Genomic DNA, 21,865 nt, shown 5'->3' with positions numbered 1-21,865 from the left:
ATTTACATAATCAGATTCAAAGACATAGTAGAATGTCACATTTTCTTTGGGATTTAAAAAAAAACATGAAATTTGACAAATAATGCATTATAATTACCATCTCCAGGAGTTTATAAGTGTGAAACAGAATTTTTGGTTTTACTAGCAGTAAGCTTTATGAAATGAATGCTTTAAGTGTATACACATTGCGCTTCTTGGGGATTGTTACACAATTGTGGCAACACCATAAGATTCTCATGAAATATTTCTCCTTGCAAGAAGGTTATGATACAAGTTAACTTTGGGAAATTCCACAAATAAGTAACTAACTAGAAGAGTCACCCTTCCACTTATCACTGACTTATGCCTAGAAAGCTGAGGTTTTGTCATTTATGATGTAACTGAGATGAGGAACTTCTCAGAGTCATTTCATTGGAAACTTCGTGAAAGTCTGTAACTGGAAAAGTACCCCATTACCTAAGCATTAAATCTAAATTCTATAATACTCCCCACACTTTACTTCAGGGGTCAAACACACCCATAAATCAATGTGAGATTTCAATAAGGCATCTATAGGGAAATATTATTTCACATGATACTTGAAGTACATGTACTTCATTTTAGTGATTATTTGATTCACCTTCTGAAAACTATAGAGATGATTCACTTGCCTAATTTTTTCTTTCTACCACAATGAATTATTTAATCTGAAAAAGATATGTTTTTAAAATATACTCCTCATTCAATGAAAAAAATCTACAACCCAGTTTTTTTTATGAGGTTGTATCGCACAGTACAAGTTCTGTAGAAAAGTACTTTAAGTTCTTAAATATTAGTTGAACTTCAGACTTTCCATCTTCAGACCCAGGAGACATACAATTTAATTAGGATTAGGCAAGATGTAGATATAGATTGTATACCATGGTGACAGAAAGAAACTTTAGCTTGCAGTGGTTATACCTTTGCTATTTCACTGCTATTACAAACCCAAGCTGAACTTGGCCAGTTTATGCAAATCCTTGGCTAAGTGGAGTGGTTTAAGTATAAATGTGTACTTTTACAATATTAATGTGTTAAACCATTACTTCTCTTGATGCCATGTGAAAAGTATAGCTACATTTTATAACCAAAATACCATAGTGAATTACAGGTATATATTTCATTACTTAAACCAAAATTTGAACATGACTTTCTCAGTCTTTATGTCAATGTGATGTGAATTACCTCTAACAGATTGAAATTAGTAAGAAAACATGAACATGTCACTTAGAATGAACGACTCAGATAACAGGACATTTATCTTAAGTATTAATGTGTTTGGTTCTAACAACACAAAGTAAAGCTGCAATTGAGCTGTATTTTACATGTAATATGGAGCATGTGGGTGGATTTCTAACATCTTCCTGATGACTCATATACAGTGTTCTTTTGTTTTTTTTTTCAATGGGTCTTATTGTTCACTTTAGGCTTACAATACTAATGCTATTTTGTGATCAATTTGGGAAACCCTACAACCTTCCCTGAGATGACCAAGAGATGCAGCTTGACAAATATATTTACTTGGCTAGCATGGTAATCAGAATCTAAAACTCACATTTCAAATGGCATATCACCTAGATAACACGGACAACAAGCCACTTTCTTGGCAAATGACTGATTGATGGTTCGTTCTTAACATGTCTGGAGAAACATATTAATAAGATAACCCATGTCTTTTTTCACTCTGTAATATCCACAGATGATCTCTATTTCAGATGACTCTAGCTTAATGCAAATAAGAGAGAACACCTTTCTGGCTCATTAAGGCAATTGCTCAAGCTGTCATTCGCATTACCTCTCTGAAAATGCAGTACAGGAGGCAGCAGTAGGCCTTGTCTGCTGCAGAAACTAATGGCACAGAGCTACATTTTGACATCAGGGCTAAATTTACATGCTTTACATATTCAGTGAGTAAAAGACTAATTTACATTAGTCAAATAAGCTATGTTTGCAGGATAGCCCCTCCCTTATTTGAAATATACCTATGCACCTTGTAGGGCTAGTCACTGACAATTGCATGCTAAACGAATTAATTGTGCTGAAGCAAACCGGGGCCTTTAATACTTCTTTAACCCTACTTATTTTCTCTATGGCAATAGTAAATTATGCCTCAGAAGATAAATAGCAAGTCATGCCTTAAAAGATGAGGTGTTCTGGTTTTCATTCTCGGACCTGCTAGGCTGACTACCTGTCAGATAAGACTGACGCCAGGTTTATGCTTTGAAAAGCTGACAAACCACAGATTTTTATCACTAAATCAAACCTGCTGGATTTAAATTCTGTGAACTTTAATTATTTTCTATTTAATTAAAAGAACTAGATTAAACCAAAAGTGGGTCTTGACAAAGGAGAGTAAAGGAGTTTTAGGAGATGAGAAGACTTTATTTTCACAAATCAATTTTCTCATTTTTAATAAAGCAACACTTACAGATAGAGGAAATTCCAGGAATCATTGATCTGTACAATACTTGTGGTTATCCAGTGGTTATCCAGTCCATCCCAGAATGATAATCACCTATCCTGTTCTTAAGAATCTCCACAGGAAGAGGTTCTGGACATGTTGAGAAGGTTTCAAACTGTTAAGGGCACTAAGTCAGTTTACCACAGATGGAGAAAAGGGATTTTTTTTGTACCTCACCAACTAAAAGATAAGAATTATTTCTGCTCCAAGGGTTGCTTTTATTATTATTTTTCTTTATTTAAGGTAAGATTACATAATCACCAGTCCTTGCAGAATATCTTGTTTCATAGTGGAATAGTCATAAGGTATTGGATTATTTAACCAACAAGTACTCATTGTTGGCCTAGTCCAGCAGTTGGCAAACTTTTTCTGTAAAGGGTCAGGTAGTATTTCTGTGTTTTTTGGGCCATAGGGTCTCTGTCACAAGTACTCAACCCTGCTGTAGTAGTCTCAAAGGAGCCACAGATAATACATAAATGAATGAACACGACTATGTTCCAGAAAGCTTTATTTATGGAAATTTAAATTTCATTTAGTTTTCACATCACAAAATATTGTTGTGATTGTTTTCAATCATTTAAAGATGTAAAAATCATTCTTAGCATATGGACCAGATTTGGCCTGGAGGCCACAGTTTGGCATCTCCTGGTCTAGACTCTGCTTAGGTCATTATGAAGGGGAGAGAAAATAGTGTAAAACTTGGGCACATTTCATAATGGTTGGAGAGACAAGGTAAAAAACATTAAAAAATCTGGCAAATAATATAATAAAGGGCTAAAGTGTCTGGGATGCCCAAAGGGGCTAAATGAGTGTGAATATGGGGGACAGGATTGTGATAGCTAGAATAGTCAGACCAGGACTCATGTATCACCTAATTGTACCAGGAAGAACTAGTTGGGTTTATTTAGGTGAAGAAGAGAAGGAAAGATAACTCCAGGTAAAAGAAATAATATGAACCAAGATAGAGAAACAGCAGTAATTTAGCAGGATGCCTTTGTGGGAAAGTATGAGAAAGGCCAGTGTAAGCAGTATCAATTGGAGAAATGAATTCAGTTATTCAATAATTATTGATCACTTCTGTGTTAAGAATTATGCTAAATACTAGAGATCCTGTGATAAATAAGACATAATTCTTGCCCTCCAATTGCTCATAGTCTTTTTAAAAGGACAAACAAGCAACCAGTTACAGTATAGGATATTTAAATTGAAGAGTAAAGCTACCTGAAAACAACTGTGATAATTTTTTAAGTTATGTCAATTTTCAACATTCCATTCATTTACATTTAAGGTAGAGATCTGTGATTTAAAGTATAAAGGGATTCCAAACACAAAATAAAAATCTTCTTGTGACCCACTCAAGGCCTGCTCACTTAAAAGTTCAGACTTAACTGCCTTTCCCAGAGAAATGGCAAAATCACATAAACTTCCTATAAGTAATTTCCAGGGACCCTTTGAAGATTATAATTTTAGAAAAGATTATTACTTTATTGGCTTGATTCACTGGAACTGGGCATTATGTTATTGGCCCTAACAATGTGCATACACCTATTTATAAGCCTTTTTGAGTAAGGTAAATTACCATGGAAACACCTGGAGTGTTTTTCACCAGAGATCTTTAAGGAAAGGATTTATATCTACCTGCATGAGATGGCACAGGATCAATAATGTCTAGACCACAGTGTGAATTTTCAACTGTCTGATTTGAAAACTCTTAAAAGTATTCCAATGAAGATGTACACAAATTAATCACTCATTCTTTTAAAATGTAGTGCTGTTACTAGTCTTATTTGAGGCAAGAACTAAAAATTCAGCTACAAGTGTTTTTAGGAGTGTTACAAAAGAAAATATGATTGATCCTATAAATCTTTTGAATGAACCCCCAAGTGAAAGACATGATTGTAAGGAAATAACAGAGCATACAGTTTGGAATCAGACAAACCAGTGTGCAGATTCTGATTCAACTGCTCACTACCTGTGACCTTTGCCAACCAACTTAACTTCTTGAATCCTCCATTCTTCCTCCTTTTCCTTGGGAAAACAAAACCCAATGTTCAGGAATGTTGTTAAGATGTAGTAGATGGTTACATGTCACCTAGTTCAGTGCCTACATAGAAAGTAGGACAGCTGGTTGAAATGAATATCTTGTTTCTACTGGAAACTTTGGCATTTGACTTTTTTTTAAGTTTATTCATTTTTTGAGAGATAGAAAGAGCACAAGCTGGGGAGGGGCACAGAAAGAAAGGGAAACAGAATCTGAAGCAGGCTCCAGACTCTGAGCTGCCAGCACAGAGCCCAATGTGGGGCTCAAACTCACCAACTGGGAGATCATGACCTGAGCCAAAGTCAGCCGCTTAACCGACTGAGCCACCCAGGTGCCCCTGGCATTTGACTTTCTTTAAAAAAGTCATATTGTATAATCACCCAATCTTGTTTAAAATAGCACTCAGGCCATTTATGTAGCTGATCTTGGATTAGCCCTTGTTGCACAAGGATGATTTACCATCACAGAAAAGACAAAATAAAAACAAAAATTCTTTGAAATGTGCAAATGAATAGGTATCGTACTGAGCCCAGAACTCTGAATAAGACAAAATCACGAGTAGTACATTTTTAATATTGGCTCCGAATAAATATTAGACTATAGATTATACACAAAACACATTTTTATTTCATTGGTTATTATACAGGCCATGATGAATATGTCACACGATAAATGAATGAACTAGTTATTGCCAGCATTCCATCCAAAGCTGCTTTCTTGCTCCTTTCTTTGGAAAGTAGTAAGTGAATGAATAAATGCTACTTTTTATGATACAAATGTCCTTCACTATTAGAATCTGTTGAATTCAGCAATGAATACATATTCATGAATGTGCACTCTTCTAAAAACAGGGATTTAGACAGTCTACTCCATTAAACATTATTTTTCTTCCAGGTGTCAGCCAGGGAATCAACTTTTGGTCTGTGGCCTTTTCATGATGTCTGTCCTAATGGATGCCCCCTGGAAATAAAATCAACTTATGTATAACGGAATAGATTTTCTAAATCTCAATTCTGAGAAGGGTATTGTTTGACAAATTAATTCTAAATATTAGGCATGAACATAGATTTATAAATACAACTCAAGCTTAATTTGGTGCTGATTAAAAACTATATAATTTATTATATATTCACATTATATTTGTGATGCTAATAATTAGATCCTGCCATGCCATCATCAACCTGCCATTTTCTTAGTTGAACTATTTCTTTTGTTAATCCCCACCAGGGCATCTTGCATATTTGATGAGGTAAATTGTGCCTCTGTCATCTGTTCAAGTTATGACAGGTATGCACAACATATTGCCTTTGTTGTGATTTGCCACATGGATATAATCTCAGTAGCACAATCATCTAAATTGCTAATAAATATTAACTAACATGTAGTGTTAAATTAAATGTACAGACAAAACCTAATAAACTTCAGGGGTGCCTGGCTGGCTCAGTTGATAGAGCATGCAACTCCTGATCTCAAGGTTGTGAGTTCAAACTCCACATTGGGTATAGAGATTACTTCAACATAACAAACAATTCTTTAAAAAACTAATAAATTACATATTCAAACCTTCTTGGTTTCCTTTACAGTAATCTATTTTTTTAAAAAGTCCTTTGAAATATTCTTTTTATCTCAACATAGATATACCAAAATCAAACTCAAATAACATAGGCTTGCTAAATATAAAACAATATGTATTGAAAATATGGAAGAAATAGTTTTTTCAAATTCTGTTAGACCAAAAGGGATGGAAAATGGGGTGGTAAAAGCCATATGTAGGCTAAAGTCACACAATAGTTTCTGTCCTTGGTGTTAAGATCAACACACAACTGAGAACCTTCTATGTGTATCACTGTGGTAAGATACTGGCACTAATGAATATGACACAAGTTCCTATCTTCCTTAGAGTCTTGTTTACTTTGATAACCATTCTCTCCTGAAAATCACCCTAGGTGATGATGATGATTATAGAGAGGATAGCAGCAGCCATGATCTTAAGTGACAGTGGCCAGTGGCTGACATTAGGAACTTTATAATGGCCTAGTATTCTACTTCCTGGTGTGGACAATGTAATGGCAGTAGGAATATAATGTGGGAAAATCTTAAGTGGGAAAATTTTGCCTCTATTTTTTTTTTTTTAAAGTATTCCCCTGGGGAGCCTGGGTGGCTCAGTCGGTTAAGCGGCTGACTTCGGCTCAGGTCATGATCTCGCGGTCTGTGAGTTCGAGCCCCGCGTCAGGCTCTGTGCTGACAGCTCAGAGCCTGGAGCCTGTTTCAGATCTGTGTCTCCCTCTCTCTGACCCTCCCCCGTTCATGCTCTGTCTCTCTCTGTCTCAAAAATAAATAAACATTAAAAAAATTTTAAAAAAAGTATTCCCCTGCCAACTTGGTCTGATTGAGGGCTCTTACAGACTGACCTAATGAACCTTCAGTTTGGGAGGCTTCAATTATTCCCTGATAAGCAGTGAACTCAAGTTTTACTGTAGGCATCATCTCCTAAGCCATAGTGATCTATTAGATTGGCAATGACCTCCAAATACCACCACAAACATTTACTGAAGGCCAATCCCGGCAGGAATGTTGTCAAGATAATTTTTCAGCTTTTATAGTTGCTCTACAAATCAGGTCCAATCACATTGTTGTAGGTTTAGATTAAGCATATAATTGTGTACTCCCATGTTAAATACATGGTTTTTGCTAGGATTTTCCAAAGCGGTAAATTATGGTATCTGAAAACACCAGACAGACATAAATATAAATATTATTTCTCTGTAGACTGTGAAATATATTTTAAAGTTATGTTCAACTTTTAAAAAATCTATTCATTTTACAGTTATTTGATATGTTTCTTCCCTACGCATTAAAGCCAGCTTATAAATGTAGAACAGGGAAGATGAGACAGAAGGCCAGGACAGGAATGAGTCAGGACTTTAACACCAAAAATATGTCCTGTACAAAAGTAGTCCCTGGGTCACTTAGAAGGATATTTCTACTGTATCTTAGGTCTTAAAGTATAATTCCACAGGAAAAGTGTGGAAACCAGTATATTAGTCTCTATTAGAAAGAAGGAAGACCATGCATTGATTTCAAATCTTTGTATAATAGGGGCACCTGGGTGGCTCACTTGGTTAACTGTCCAACTCTTGATTTCAGCTCAGGTCATGGTCTCATGGTTCTTGAGTTTGAGCCCTGCATAGGGTTCCATGCTGACAGTGCAGAGCCTCCTTGGGATTCTCTCTCTCTCACTCTCTCTCTGCCCTTTCCATGCATTCTCTCTTTCTCTGTCTCTCTCTCTCTCAAAATAAATAAACTTAAAAAAATCTTTGTGGGGGCGCCTGGGTGGCGCAGTCGGTTAAGCGTCCGACTTCAGCCAGGTCACGATCTCGCCGTCCGGGAGTTCCAGCCCCGCGTCAGGCTCTGGGCTGATGGCTCAGAGCCTGGAGCCTATTTCCGATTCTGTGTCTCCCTCTCTCTCTGCCCCTCCCCCGTTCATGCTCTGTCTCTCTCTGTCCCAAAAATAAATAAACGTTGAAAAAAAAATTAAAAAAAAAATCTTTGTGTAACAACAACAAAAATAAATTAGTGTAACTATTCATAGTTTTCTAGAAATAACAAGTGACTTACCTTCTTGGAATTAAATGAGGAACGTGGGGTTTTAGAGTATGAAAGTTGTGATTAACATTTTAAACTTCTGAAATCACTTTTATGATGGACTTTTCATATCAGTTATCCTTAAATTTAGTAAAACATTTTTTGTTCTCAGCCTTAGAAAAAAGGATGTGTTCATGAGATTATACTGCTTAAATAGAATGCTAATTTTAGGTTTGAAATTGTCTTCCATTCCTCTTAGAAATCTGAATGACTAATCTAGACAGACTTTAAAAAGAGAGAAATTAAGATACTTTAATCCACAGAAAGAGAAAAAAATATATACACTTTTCTCAAATCACTTCTTAAATAAAGCATATATAATAACCCCATGATTTTGAGCTTGTCAGCAGAAATACGTTCAAACATACCTACACACACAGACACACAGACACACAGACACACACACACACACACACACATTCAAGCTACACAGCCATCACAATAAGATAGTGTCTAACACCAACATGAAACCAGGCGCATACTAACAGATTTGGTAAATCTACTTTGTTGAACATCAACTCCACCCTCTCTGGAGCTCTTGCCTTTACTAGCAGCACTGATTCTGCATAACTACAGTGAAGCAACAACAACAACAAACAAGGATTAATGAAATTGGCTGGTTCAGGGAGAGATCTATGGCAGGGTGGTGTTTTCATTGTTCTAAAAGCTCTAAATTCATCTACTTAGTTTTTGGTGTGTTCAAAGCATTTCAATCTGTTTTTTTTTTTCTACGTGAGAATAAGAAAAACATACTGATCATGGGTTAGAGCAGTAAATGGGAGATAGAATTCTTTTTAACACTTCAGGAAAGGATCCAACCAAATTATTTTTTAAGCCACATAACTGGTTAACTATAGATTGAACTGGGCATTTGTATTTTTTATACTTTCCTATTATTTTGATACTATAAGTAATGTCAATGACTTTTTAAATAACCTACATGTCTTGGCAAATGAGATCTTGTCTCATCAATGTGGTTGCTGTGGAAGTTAAAGAATCATTGCTTGATTCTATCACTGTGTGAGATATATGTGAAGTGCCTCTTTGGGATGTATTTAGAGTCAGCCTCACATTCTTTTACATAGTTTCAATGAAAGCAATTCTTTGATATTTTATAGTAGACCTGAATTTTGGACGAGTATTTCAGAGTCAAATAGAATAGATAAGCTTGGTAATTAAGCTGTGTAATACTAATGTTTGGTTAAAAACTAGGTGCAACTATAAAGAAATGATATTGAATTTCTCATTTAGCTCAAATCATGGCACTCTGAAGAACATTTATTTGGATAAATAAATTCTTGTTAGGTTAGTAGTAAGAGCAATATTTTCATTAAAATATAAATAAATACACAAATGTGTGTGTCCAGAACTGTAAAGTTGGACATTTCGTTCATTTTACAGATAAGGACATAGAGGCCCAGCACCTAATATACTCCTAGTAAAGTACCTGGTATACAGCAAAGTGCTTATTACATGGAAAAATTATCTATGTAGCCAAAGTAGTGATCTATGGAGAAATACACAATATATTTAAAACAGTGTTATAAGACTAGACTTATGGGTATAGCAAATATCTGTCCATTTGTTTGTCCTTTCCTATACTTCTTCCTCAGAGAATATGTTCTTCCATATAGTTCCTGGAAGAGGTAGCAATCCCATGAACCATGTGATCTTATTCCTGCCCTGGTTGATTGAAACACTTTGGACACCTGACTCAAGGGAACAAATCCAAACATGAGACTGTTCCAGTTAGATTCTGTTACAAGAATGTGAACTCAAATAGGCCAATGTCATGTAAAGATTAGCACTTGAAGTAAAGGTCATGCTTTATCACAACTATGGCAGTCATGTTTAAACTAAGGAAACTGATAGAGAAAAAGAGGAGACAGAGATGAGTGAGAGCAAGGAAGGGTAGAGAAAGAAGCTTGTATTTCTAACTTTCCAGTTTTGTTTCCAGTCCATGGCACTCTATGGTCTGACTGCTATTTCCTATCCTTGGATGTCCAAAAGGTTGTCTATCATGTCCTTGAATAAATCCCACTTATTTCAAGCCAGTTTGATTTCTATTCCTTTAACTAAAGAAGCCTGAACACAATGTATTATTGGGCTTCTATGTCCTCCTTTAGCTTTTTAATAAAAAAATTAGAAAAATAATTTTTAAACTGTTCATGGAATGGTTCTATGCCCAGGGAGATTAAGTGATTTCCCCCAAGTCATTCACATAGTAGCAGGTCAAGGACTAGAAACTACATCTTATAACTCAGCAAATAGCTCCTATCAGTAGAATACGCCGGTTCAGGGCACAGACCCTGAAGCTACATGACCTTGGAAATGTTACTTAACCTCTCCTTGCCTCATTTTCCCCCTCTATAAAAGGAATAATAGTACTTCACCCATCCCATAGGATTGTTGTGAGAATTATATTAGTTACCATATCACCTAAATAGTAACAGCTAATTGAACCTGGACAGTAATCTGACCTAAAGGGCAGCTATCCTAGGCCCTAATGCAAAACAAAACAAAACAAAAGTGTGATTGGGGGAGAACAACAAAATAACGCTCCTCTGACTGGAATGTGGAATTGGAACCAACAGTTCTTGTCAGAGCTAGAAGGAGCAGTTAGACCAGGATAAGTAGAGTCTCCCTCCAAGCACAAGAGAAGCAAAGTACCCTTTTAAAAAGGCCCATGGGGCGCCTGGGTGGCGCAGTCGGTTAAGCGTCCGACTTCAGCCAGGTCACGATCTCGCGGTCCGTGAGTTCGAGCCCCGCGTCAGGCTCTGGGCTGATGGCTCGGAGCCTGGAGCCTGTTTCCGATTCTGTGTCTCCCTCTCTCTCTGCCCCTCCCCCGTTCATGCTCTGTCTCTCTCTGTCCCAAAAATAAATAAAAAACGTTGAAAAAAATTAAAAAAAATAAATAAAATAAAAAAGGCCCATGAACTCGTGTTGTGGGGCATTCCAGAGACAATCTGAATGTGGAACGAAGTTCCCATTTTCAGGCATCTAGATCTAGATGTAGGATATTGCCTATCCTGAATTCCCATGAGCTTCTCTGTAGCTGTTCAATAAGCTCAATTTATATAGCTTCTGGTTATGAAATAAATAAGTCACAGGGATGTAATATACAGCATAGGAAATATAGTCAATTATGTTGTAACAAGTTTATATGGTGACGGATGGTAACTAGACTTCCCAAGGTGATCACTTCATAATAATATAAATATCCAATCAGTTATACACCTGAAACTAATACAGTATTGTATGTCAATTATTCTTCAATTTAAAAAATACCTTTTTGTTCCTTGTAATCAACAAAGACACATTTAAGTAAAATACTTATTAATATCATCACCTTAATTTTTATATGAAAAGAAAAAGTAATTACATATACAAGGCAGCAGCAGTGGGGGATGGCCCATATGCCTCTCATCACAAACATATTTTCCTAGTGTTTTCATAATGTTTTTCAGCATCGTCAATACAATAGTCTCATTTCTCTCTTTTTGGGTGCTTTATCACCATCTTATCACCAGAAACTAAATAACACAGGTCTTAAGAATGAGTAATTAATCATTCTATATCCATTTAGCACCATTGGATTAATTGTTTAACATGACAGATAATAGTTTAAGCCTACATTCCCCCAATGAAAATGTGAAAATATTCTTTACTGAGGTCCTTTACCCTTAGAAGGCAAACCAAACTTTAAAGCATGTTCCGTAATTTGTACCCTGAAAATATTTTCTAAAACAGCAAAACAGCAACCTGAGCACAAACTAGAAGAAAAATAAGACTACTGCAAATTGTAAACAAGTTCAGATGATTTATAGGAAGAGAATTCTACAAAGCTCCCTTAGTGTCAAGATATAAACAGTTTTTCGTGCTATTTAGTTAAATGATAATTATAAAACTCATTGAACTGAATGAGAATTAGGATTGTGAGACAAATGCTTGTAAGCGGTTAATTAATTCATATGAACTGCACAGCTCAGCTAAAAATGGGCTGATTATTCTAAACCACCAATTTGTCTGCTTTTTACTACTGCTCTCGTTTCTCCATCAGACTCACCCTGTTGTACCCTCACCCCTAGTATCAAATGTCAGGAGGTAGAAATATTTAAAAGGAAATGTGAGCTAAAGGCATTTTGCAAGGGTACATCAAGGGTACAAATATGTCTGCTGGAACACTGAAATGAAAAAATCATTTATTAGTACACCATGGCTTATAACATCCCAAAGGTTCAATATTTTCATTATGTACACAAACATATCCCTTCCTCCTTTTCAAATGCCTCATTACAGCTAAGCCTGGAACTTTTTTCTTAAAAATATTTCCTCTGAAATTATTAATAATCTGAAGTTCTCTAGAGGCCAATGGTATTATTACAGTCAAAATGGATCAATATGTATATATACTTACATACTCTCTTTTTACACTATTTTAAATAACAAAGTATTTAGTGGGAACAGTAAAGAATTTATAAGCTGTATACAGGAAAGCCTAGAGGAAGATGGCAATATCCCATACTCTAAGGAAACAGCTCTCGAAGTTTATTAGGTGGGTGTAGGAGACCGTAATAGGATTATGAGTTTTGGTTTAGCCTGTCCATCATTTCAAAATCCCCATAACTAAAGGGAATATCTTCATAGGGGTCTGAGTTTAATATTGAAGCTGCTTTATTTAATTCTTCCCATTTTATAATTCTGAGTGCTAATTAGTTCCATCTACTTTCTTCAGGATTGTCAACAGGCAACTTGGAAGCCAAGAACCTACTGAATTATGATTAACCAGTTCTGTAACAGCATGTTCAAGCAACCTAGTTAGATACTCCAAAGTGTAGTATTATTATGGGCACAGGAAAACATAAAATCCTTTTGTTATCTTCTGCTTAAAAGCAGAAAAATAAATCCCTATAAGTAAACTATTTTTGATGTGTTAATGAATATTTTAAATATGAGAACTCAAATAATATTTACTTTTTTGTCAAACATTGCCTATTAATTTCACAATATCCACGATATCTGCTACAAAAATGGACAAACTCATCTTAAAATTTTTTGAACACAGATACAAATTTTAAAGATGGAAAAGACTGAGATTGAGCCTGACTATCATGAGTCTCCTCATCTACCTTCACTTTCATTGAACCTGCATCCCAACCTCCCTGAGCCTTTTCATCACTTTCCTACTTTTGGCATTTCAATTGACTGCTTTATCCTACAGCTAGCCTCTAGAATCAGCCCCTTAGGGTCACATATTCTGGAATTAGAAGGGATGTTAGAGATAATCTAATGTAGCTCTCTCATTTCATAAGGGAAATAACTGAGATGCAGAGGTTAAGTGACCTATTTGATAGGTGATAGCAGAATTGGAAAATGAATCCAAGTCTCCTGATTGCCTGCTCAATGCACCTTCACTTCTACTTTATCGTCGTAACCATCCCACTCAACCATGCCCAAACTTGCTGGCCTCACTAGGATGCTGATCTACCCTTCAAATAATATGGGAACCTGCTCCCCTAGACATTAGTTTCCTTAGCCTCAGGTAATCGAGCTATGATTGATTACTAACAAAACTTAACATGGCCATGTCTATTGTGTGCTTCCTGGCTTACTCAAGTGTGTTCAAACTCCCCTTGTTTCTACAGGCTTCCAATTCTACCCTCCTTTTCTCATTCCTAAAGGATGATCTTGCCTTCTACCTTGTAAGAATGAGTCTGTCTCCTGAGTTTCATCATTTGCCTTCACCTAGACATCAATTATCTTCTATCTTGTCCATCTTTGTGGTAGAAACAGTTCTCCTTTTTGTCTCCTCCTGAAAGTTAATGTTCCTATGTTTATTCCCTTCCTTAAGAACACTTTCAATCTCTCCCTCTTAACTTCTGCCTTTTCTGTAAACCAAAACAAATAAAATTAATTGCTAATGATTAATAATAGCAGTAATAGCTAGTATACAAAGTGCTTATGGTGTACTAGGCATCATTTTAGGCACTTTGCAAGTATTAATTCATTTAATTATCATAACAACCTATGAAGTAGGTATTTCTATCATGCTCATTTTACAAAAAAGGAAATTGAAATAGAGAGAGGTTAAGTAACTTGCCCAAGATGCACAACTGAGAAGCAGAAATGGCAGGATTTGAACCCAGAGAGCTTAGCTCCAGAGTCTGTGTTCCTAATCATTACACTGTTTCTTTAACATATGTTATATCTATACCATCACTTATCAGCTTTATTATGTTGGGCAACTTACTGAACTTCTCAGGGAGTCAGCTCCCTTATATAAAATAAGAATAATATTCTGAATCTTAAAATATTGATATGAAGATTAAGTGAACTAGAAAATATATAATCCACCATGCCTGGCATATTAAATGTCAGTTTAAAAAAATACTAGACAGCAGTACAAAAGTAATAGGAAGATAACTATGCACTCATATAAAAGAATGTGCAAAACACATTGTCAAATAAAACAAGGCGGCAGATAAATAAATAAGTAAATGCCATTTCACACAATAAGGATAATAATAATAACTACCAAGCCTAGCTTTTATTAACCGAGTATTCAGGGATAACTCTCTCAGAGGGAACTGTGCTTTATTATGTGCTTAAGAAATCCTTACAAGCACTGTTCTAAGCACTTTACCAATGTTAACTCATTTAGTCCCCAAACAACCATAAGGTGAATCCTAGTATTATTTCCAGAGGTGAGACAAAGAGGTGATTAACTTCCCCAAGATCACAAAGCTAGTAAGTGGCAGACCAAGATTTGGACCCAACCATTCTAACTCCAGAGTGTATGCTAGGCAGACTCTCAGTGTAATAGTTTTTTGTAGGAGGGCAAATGTGCAATACCCAGGTCATGGAAGAATAGCACAGATGCATATAGCCATAGTAAATATGAAAAGGTATAGTCTAGCTTATGTTCCCCAAACTTGTCAACTCAACAAAATTATCTCAAGATTATAAAAAGAAAACAAAACCAGAATCCTGGGCCCCACCCTAAACCTATTAAGTCAGATTCTTGGAATGGAGACCAGTAGAAGTTAACAGAGGAGTAAGTCAGAATCACTTAGTAGCTTTTTCAAAATACCCACGCCTAGAGTCCATCCCCAGACAGTCTGCTTCAGCATATCCATGATGGTTTCCAGGCCTCACTTGATACTTTTGGGGGATTCTAGGGAACCAACAAATCATTTTGAAAACTGATGAACAAAGAGAAAGAATCAAGCATTCACCCTGTCTTCTCCACATGAAATATACCTGAATGAGACCAAATAACTGATGAGGGGACATATCTTTTTATAGAAGTATTACAAATAGCTTTTTAAAAAGAAGGTATGATAGAATATCACTCTTGAATTAATGGATCCAGACAATGATCATAAATGGCTGCTGATACACTAAGAGTCAACCAGCCAGCATGTGCTCCATTATAAAAATAACACATCACCAACAATAAGGATGTCTGGCTAAAACCATGGAACCCAAATCTGATTTAGCTTCTATATCTAAGTTTATAGAAAATATGTGGGATGGGGAGATAGGTAAAGATATATGTAGATAACACCACTGGGATGCAATAATAAAAAATACAAACTCTATCAGACAAATGAACTGGTTCCTTCCATAATTAACAGTTGAAAATTAAAATTAAAAAAAGAGATGAAGATGTATAGTAGCTAGCTTCCAAGATGACCCCTCCAATTATCTTCAACTCTTGGTATTCATGCTCTGGTGAAGTTTTCTCCCACACTATTTCTGGGTTAGTCTGTATGACCAATAGAATATGACAGATGTGTTGTTATGTCATTGTCAAGCTAGGGCATGGAAAGTACTATGGCTTCCTCTTTGCTCTCTCTCTCAGATCACTCACACTTGGGGAACCCATATATCATGTTGTAGGAGACTCAAAAAGCCCTCCAGAGAGGCTCACATGGTGCAGAAGTAAACTGGAAAGCAGATTCAAGCCCACAGATGACTGCAGCCCTGGACAAAGTTCTGACTGCCACGGACAATGAGACAGAATCATTCAACTGAGCTGCTCCCAAATTCCTGTCACACAGAAACTTTAAGATGATAAGTATTTATAATATTAAGTCACTAAGTTTTCAGGGTAATTTGATGTATAGCAATTGATAACTAAATACAAGACAAATGTCACAGTTTCAAATAGAGACTTAAGAGAATAACAGAAATAAACAGATCTTATTCAGTTCCTGATTCAAAATGGGGGCTGGGGAAGTAGTAGATGAAGAAATGTGAACACCAGATATTTTTTAGTAAGGAAATATTTTTCATAATGTATGATAATATTACTTAGTTATGTTAGAAATAATCCTTATATTTTGTGAATACATATAGAATATTTACAGATGAAAAAATGTAATGTCTAGGAATTACTTGAAAATATCCAAGGGTGGGAGTAGATAGAACAAAATTGAACAGGAATTGATCATTTTTGAAGCTAGGTGCTGGGTTTACTATATTACTCTATTTTGTATATATTTTAAAATTTCACAATAAAGAGTAAGGGTTAAAAAGTATTGGCTGATCATCAAGGCTTCACATCAGATGAAGCAATTCCAATTAAACCAGCTAATTAGTAGAGGCAAGTTCTCAGTAGCCATATAATGTTCATCTATGGGTGTCATTGTTTACATATATATATATATATATATATACACACATATACACACACACACATATATACACACATATATATATACACACACACATACACACACATATGTTTATATGTATATAGTGTGTGTGTGTGTGTGTGTATCTTTTTTGGTGTGGCCATGTCATTTTTCCCCAGCTAGACATAAGATAGTAGCTTGGAGATTTTTTTTTGTTTATTTATTATTTGGTTTATTTATCATTGAGGCTTTCTTTTCTTTTTATTTTTTTTAATATATGAAATTTATTGTCAGATTAGTTTCCATACAACACTCAGTGCTCATCCCGAAAGGTGCCCTCCTCAATACCCATCACCCACCCTCTCCTCCCTCCCACCCCCCATCAACCCTCAGTTTGTTCTCAGTTTTTAAGAGTCTCTTATGCTTTGGCTCTCTCCCACTCTAACCTCTTTCTTTTTTCTTCCCCTCCCCCATGGGTTTCTGTTAAGTTTCTCAGGATCCACATAAGAGTGAAAACATATGGTATCTGTCTTTCTCTGCAGAAAGACCTAAGCCTTTTTGTAGGAAAAAGAAATAAATTTAAAGCAAGACATTAAGAAGAAAAAAAAACATAGGATAACTCATGACACATGAGTCTGAAGGGCGTAAGAAGAGTAAGATGAAGAGTACAGTGTGTGTCTCAAGAAGGGATACTGAAAGAAATTGAGGGAACTTTGAACATAATTTACTGATATTGAAGGGTGTAGGTTTTAGTTTAAAGGATTGGGGAGAGTAGAGGAAATCTAGAACAACTACCAAGGCATGTGATTCAGTGTACAATGAACAAGGAGACTGCTAAGCAGTAATGAAGATTCAAATAATGCTACAAGAATACTGTATACATAAAAGATGAATATAATATTTTAGATTCTTCCACAAGGAAATGAATTTGCTTTTAGAATTTATTTTGTTGTTATTGTGTGATTTTACTTTTAAGAGGAGAGGACTGAGTAGGAACTGTGCTTCAATTGTAACACAACTAGCAGGGAGATATGATTTCTAAATACTGTATTTCTTATGTTGTATACTTTTTCTCAGGAAGCTTTCCAAATTGATTGAATAATTTATGATTTGCTTTTAATAATCTGTAACAGTTGGGAAATACATAAATATTTCTTCTCTTACTTTGTGAAAGTCCAAAAAAAGCAAGGGTCAACTAACAAAGGCAATATGAAACAGCAAAAACCTCATGTTTGAATAGCAATCATTTAAACATCTGTATCCATGGGCACCTGAGAATAATGCCTCAATAAATAGCTATGGACACTTAAGAGAGGAAGCTTAGATATAATAATATTGCAAAATTTAATAGGACACATAGCTTTCGAGCAATTTCATTTTAAAATAGAAAAACCTAAAATAAGATCTCCACTATCTAGAAATCTCAGAGAATAAGTTGATCTTATTCTGAGGGTTCTTATTCTGATCTTATAGCTGAGGGTTTATAAATTTTAAACACCAACCCTTTTTACCTTAGCCATTTATATAGAAATGTTTCACAGATATATTATACGTTTTGTTGCATATATAAAGAGAATCTAGAGAAAATACATCATTGTTGGTTCACACAATTATGAACATCAAATATTGGGCTGTGCTCTGAATCCAACAAAGGCATACTTAAGGTGTGTCTGTTTGTTTCTTTTTTAAATAGAGCAGAACTAATCTGTCTTTAAAGTTCTTTCTCATTTTAAAAATATTTAAATTGGCCGCCACCACCACCACCACCACTACTACCACTACCACCACTAACACTGCCGCCGCCACTGCCACCACCACCGCTGTGTTCTGGTGTAGAATTTGGAATCCCTGCGTGTGGTTAACAATGAAGCAGAAACATGCCAGCTTTCCTCAGCAAGCTGTGGACGCTTGTGGAGGAAACCCATACCAACGAATTCTTCACCTGGAGCCAGAATGGCCAAAGTTTTCTGGTTCTGGATGAACAAAGATTTGTAAAAGAAATTCTTCCAAAATATTTCAAGCACAATAACATGGCAAGCTTTGTGAGGCAACTGAATATGTATGGTTTCTGTAAAGTTTTACATATTGGCTCTGGAATTGTAAAGCAGGAAAGAGATGGTCCTGTTGAATTTCAGCATTCTTACTTCAAACAAGGCCAGGATGACTTGTTGGAGAACATTAAAAGCAAGGTTTCATCTTCAAAACCAGAAGAAAATAAGATTTGTCAGGAAGATTTAACAAAAATTATAAGTAGTGCTCAGAAAGTTCAAATAAAACAGGAAACTATTGAGTCCAGGCTTTCTGAACTAAAAAGTGAGAATGAATCCCTTTGGAAGGAGGTGTCAGAATTATGAGAAAAACATGCACAACAGCAACAAGTTATTTGAAAGATTGTCTAGTTTATTGTTATGTTGCTTCAGAATAACCAACCTGTGAGTTTAAAACGTAAAAGGCCTCTACTTCTAAATACTAATGGAGCCCAAAAGAAGAATCTGTTTCAACATATAGTCAAAGAACAAGCTGATAATCACCATCATAAAGTTCCACATAGTAGGACTGAAGGCTTAAAGCCAAGGGAGAGGATTTCAGATGACATCATTATTTATGATATAACTGATGATAATGCAGATGAAGAAAATATCCCAGTTATTCCAGAAACTAATGAAGATGTTATATGTGATCCCTCCAACTGTAGCCAGTACCGTGATATTGTCATTGTTGAAGATGACAATGAAGATGAGTATGCACTTGTTATTCAGAGTGGAGATCAGAATGAACCAGCTAGAGAATCCCTAGGTTCAGGCAGTAATGGCACCAGCCCTCCCATGTCTAGTGTTGTCCAGCTAACTGACTCACCTAGTCTGACCACAGAAGATCCTGTGACCATGATGGATTCTATTTTAAATGATAACATCGATCTTTTGGGAAAGGTTGAGCTGTTGGATTATCTTGACAGTATTGATTGCAGCTTAGAGGACTTCCAAGCCATGCTGTCAGGAAGACAGTTTACCATAGACCCATATCTCCTGGTTGATTTTGAGAATAAAGGATTAGAAACTACCAAGAACAATGTAGTTCAGCCAGTTTCAGAAGAGGAAAGAAAATCTAAACCCAAAACAGATAAGCAGATTATCCAGTACATTGCCTTTCTACTTCTTGCATTCCTTGATGGGACCCCTGCTTCTACTGTTGAATAGGGGAGTACAGGATCATCAGAAGTTATGTCCTCTGTACATAAACCCATAGAAGTTGATGAGCTTCTGATAGCAGCCTAGATCCGGAGCCAACCCAAAGTAATCTTGTTCACCTGGAGCCACTGACTGAAGCCAAAGCTAGTGAAGCCACACTGTTTTATTTATGTGAACTTGCTCCTGCAACTCTGGATAGTGATATGCCACTTTTAGATAGTTAAATCCCCAAGAAGTGGACTCTACATGTATATATTCATCAAAATGATTAACTATTTATTTTAAAGTATCATTTGGTACTTTTTTTTGTAAATTGCTTTGTTTTGTTTAGTCAGATACTGTGGAATCAAAAGCACCTTTTGCTTTTCTCGCTTACATACTCTTGCAAAGCTTTCAGATGTTACTCAGCTACATAGGTACACAAGATTTAATGCACATTGTTGGTATATCTTTAAGTTGGATTCAAATGGCCATTTTTCTCCAGTTATAGTAAATTGGATTTCTTTTTTACATATATGCCCATTAACCCCAGTTAAACTTTTGTTTGTTTTACTTGTTTGATGCTGATTGCATTGAGTGTAAGTCACTAGAGCTAATGGTAGAACTCTTAAAGCTTTGTCTGTTCCTGTTACTTTTACTAAATATTTTTCACCTGGCTTATTTTTAAAAACTGGGAAATAAAGTGCCTGTATCTTGTAAAACTTCATTTGTCTCCCTTGTTCACAGAAGTTCATTCACGTTCAACAGGAAAGGCAAAGTATACTTGAGTGTTTGGTGTCAGATATGGCTCCAGCTTCATATACATAGAAAGAAGGGAATGGGATGGCATCAACTCCATCCATCTTGTTGGAGTAGTTTTAAGTAAAATTTTCTGATTTGTTTGTGTTTTTTTGAACCATACTATTTAGTAAAATAAATATAATGAATGTCGTATACAAAATATTTAAATTATTATTTGATTTATTCTGATGATATAATCATGAAAAGTTGGAAGAAAGTAAAAACTACCCATAGTACTGTGATACAGTTACAAGGACTTAAGATTTTGTTTTGTATCATTCTAATTTTTTCAGCAACTGTATACATATATTTTACTGAGCTGAGATCAATTGTGACTAGTTTTGAATCTTGTGCTTTTGCTTTGTAAGATGTTATCTGCTTTGATAATCAGTTCATCTCATCCAATGGAGTCAGCATATTAGATATCACTTTTTATTGCTGTGAGTGAGTCTTAACATACTCACACCTTCAGTATTTTCTAGGAGTGAAAAAAAGGCCAGAAAACCAGGATGGCAGCAGAGTAGGAGGATCTTAGGCTTGTTTCCTCCCATGAACACAACTAGATAACTATCAGATCATGCTAAATAACTCAGAAATCAGCCTGAACACTGACAGAACAAGCTTCACAACTAAAGGTGTTAGGCAGTTAGTTAGGCATGAGTAAGGAGGAACAAAGGCCAGATTCTGGTCACACACTGGGAGACACCCCCCCCACACACACCAGGGTTAACAGCCACTCCCTCAGAGCCACTTTTAAGGGCTAACAGAACAGGAAAGGGGTAGCCACAGAGCTAGATCAAAAGCCACAGGGGACTTCCAAGAACAGAGCATGTGAACAAAAGGTGCCACTTGCCCTTCAGGTCACAGCAAAAGCTCATTAGAAATTCATAAATATACAATACATAAAAACATATGATATATCATGGGTAGGTGCATGTACAGAAGCCAAAATGTTATACAACTGATAGCTGTCAATCAAAGATGTCAATAGAAGCCAAATATACACATATACAAAGCTGGCTTAAAAAGATACAGCTGGAGCTTCTCCGTCCCATTGCCAGTCATGCTCTGGCATTTGCTCATTTTTGCTCTT

The 21,865-nt window shown here is 35.9% G+C and overlaps 1 protein-coding gene and 1 pseudogene across 4 annotated transcripts in view; one reads left to right on the top strand and one right to left on the bottom strand.

The window, feature by feature from the left end:
* DIAPH2 (diaphanous related formin 2) overlaps nucleotides 1–21,865 on the bottom strand; it is a 984,211-nt gene that overhangs the window by 139,310 nt on the left and 823,036 nt on the right. The gene's annotated exons all lie outside the window — the stretch shown is intronic.
* Nucleotides 18,682–20,552, top strand: LOC125157164 (heat shock factor protein 2-like; annotated as a pseudogene).

Source organism: Prionailurus viverrinus, chromosome X (assembly GCF_022837055.1).
Source record: "Prionailurus viverrinus isolate Anna chromosome X, UM_Priviv_1.0, whole genome shotgun sequence".
Lineage (NCBI taxonomy): Eukaryota > Metazoa > Chordata > Mammalia > Carnivora > Felidae > Prionailurus > Prionailurus viverrinus.
Note: the sequence above shows the minus strand (reverse complement) of the source record. Positions and strands in the feature narration are given on the sequence as shown.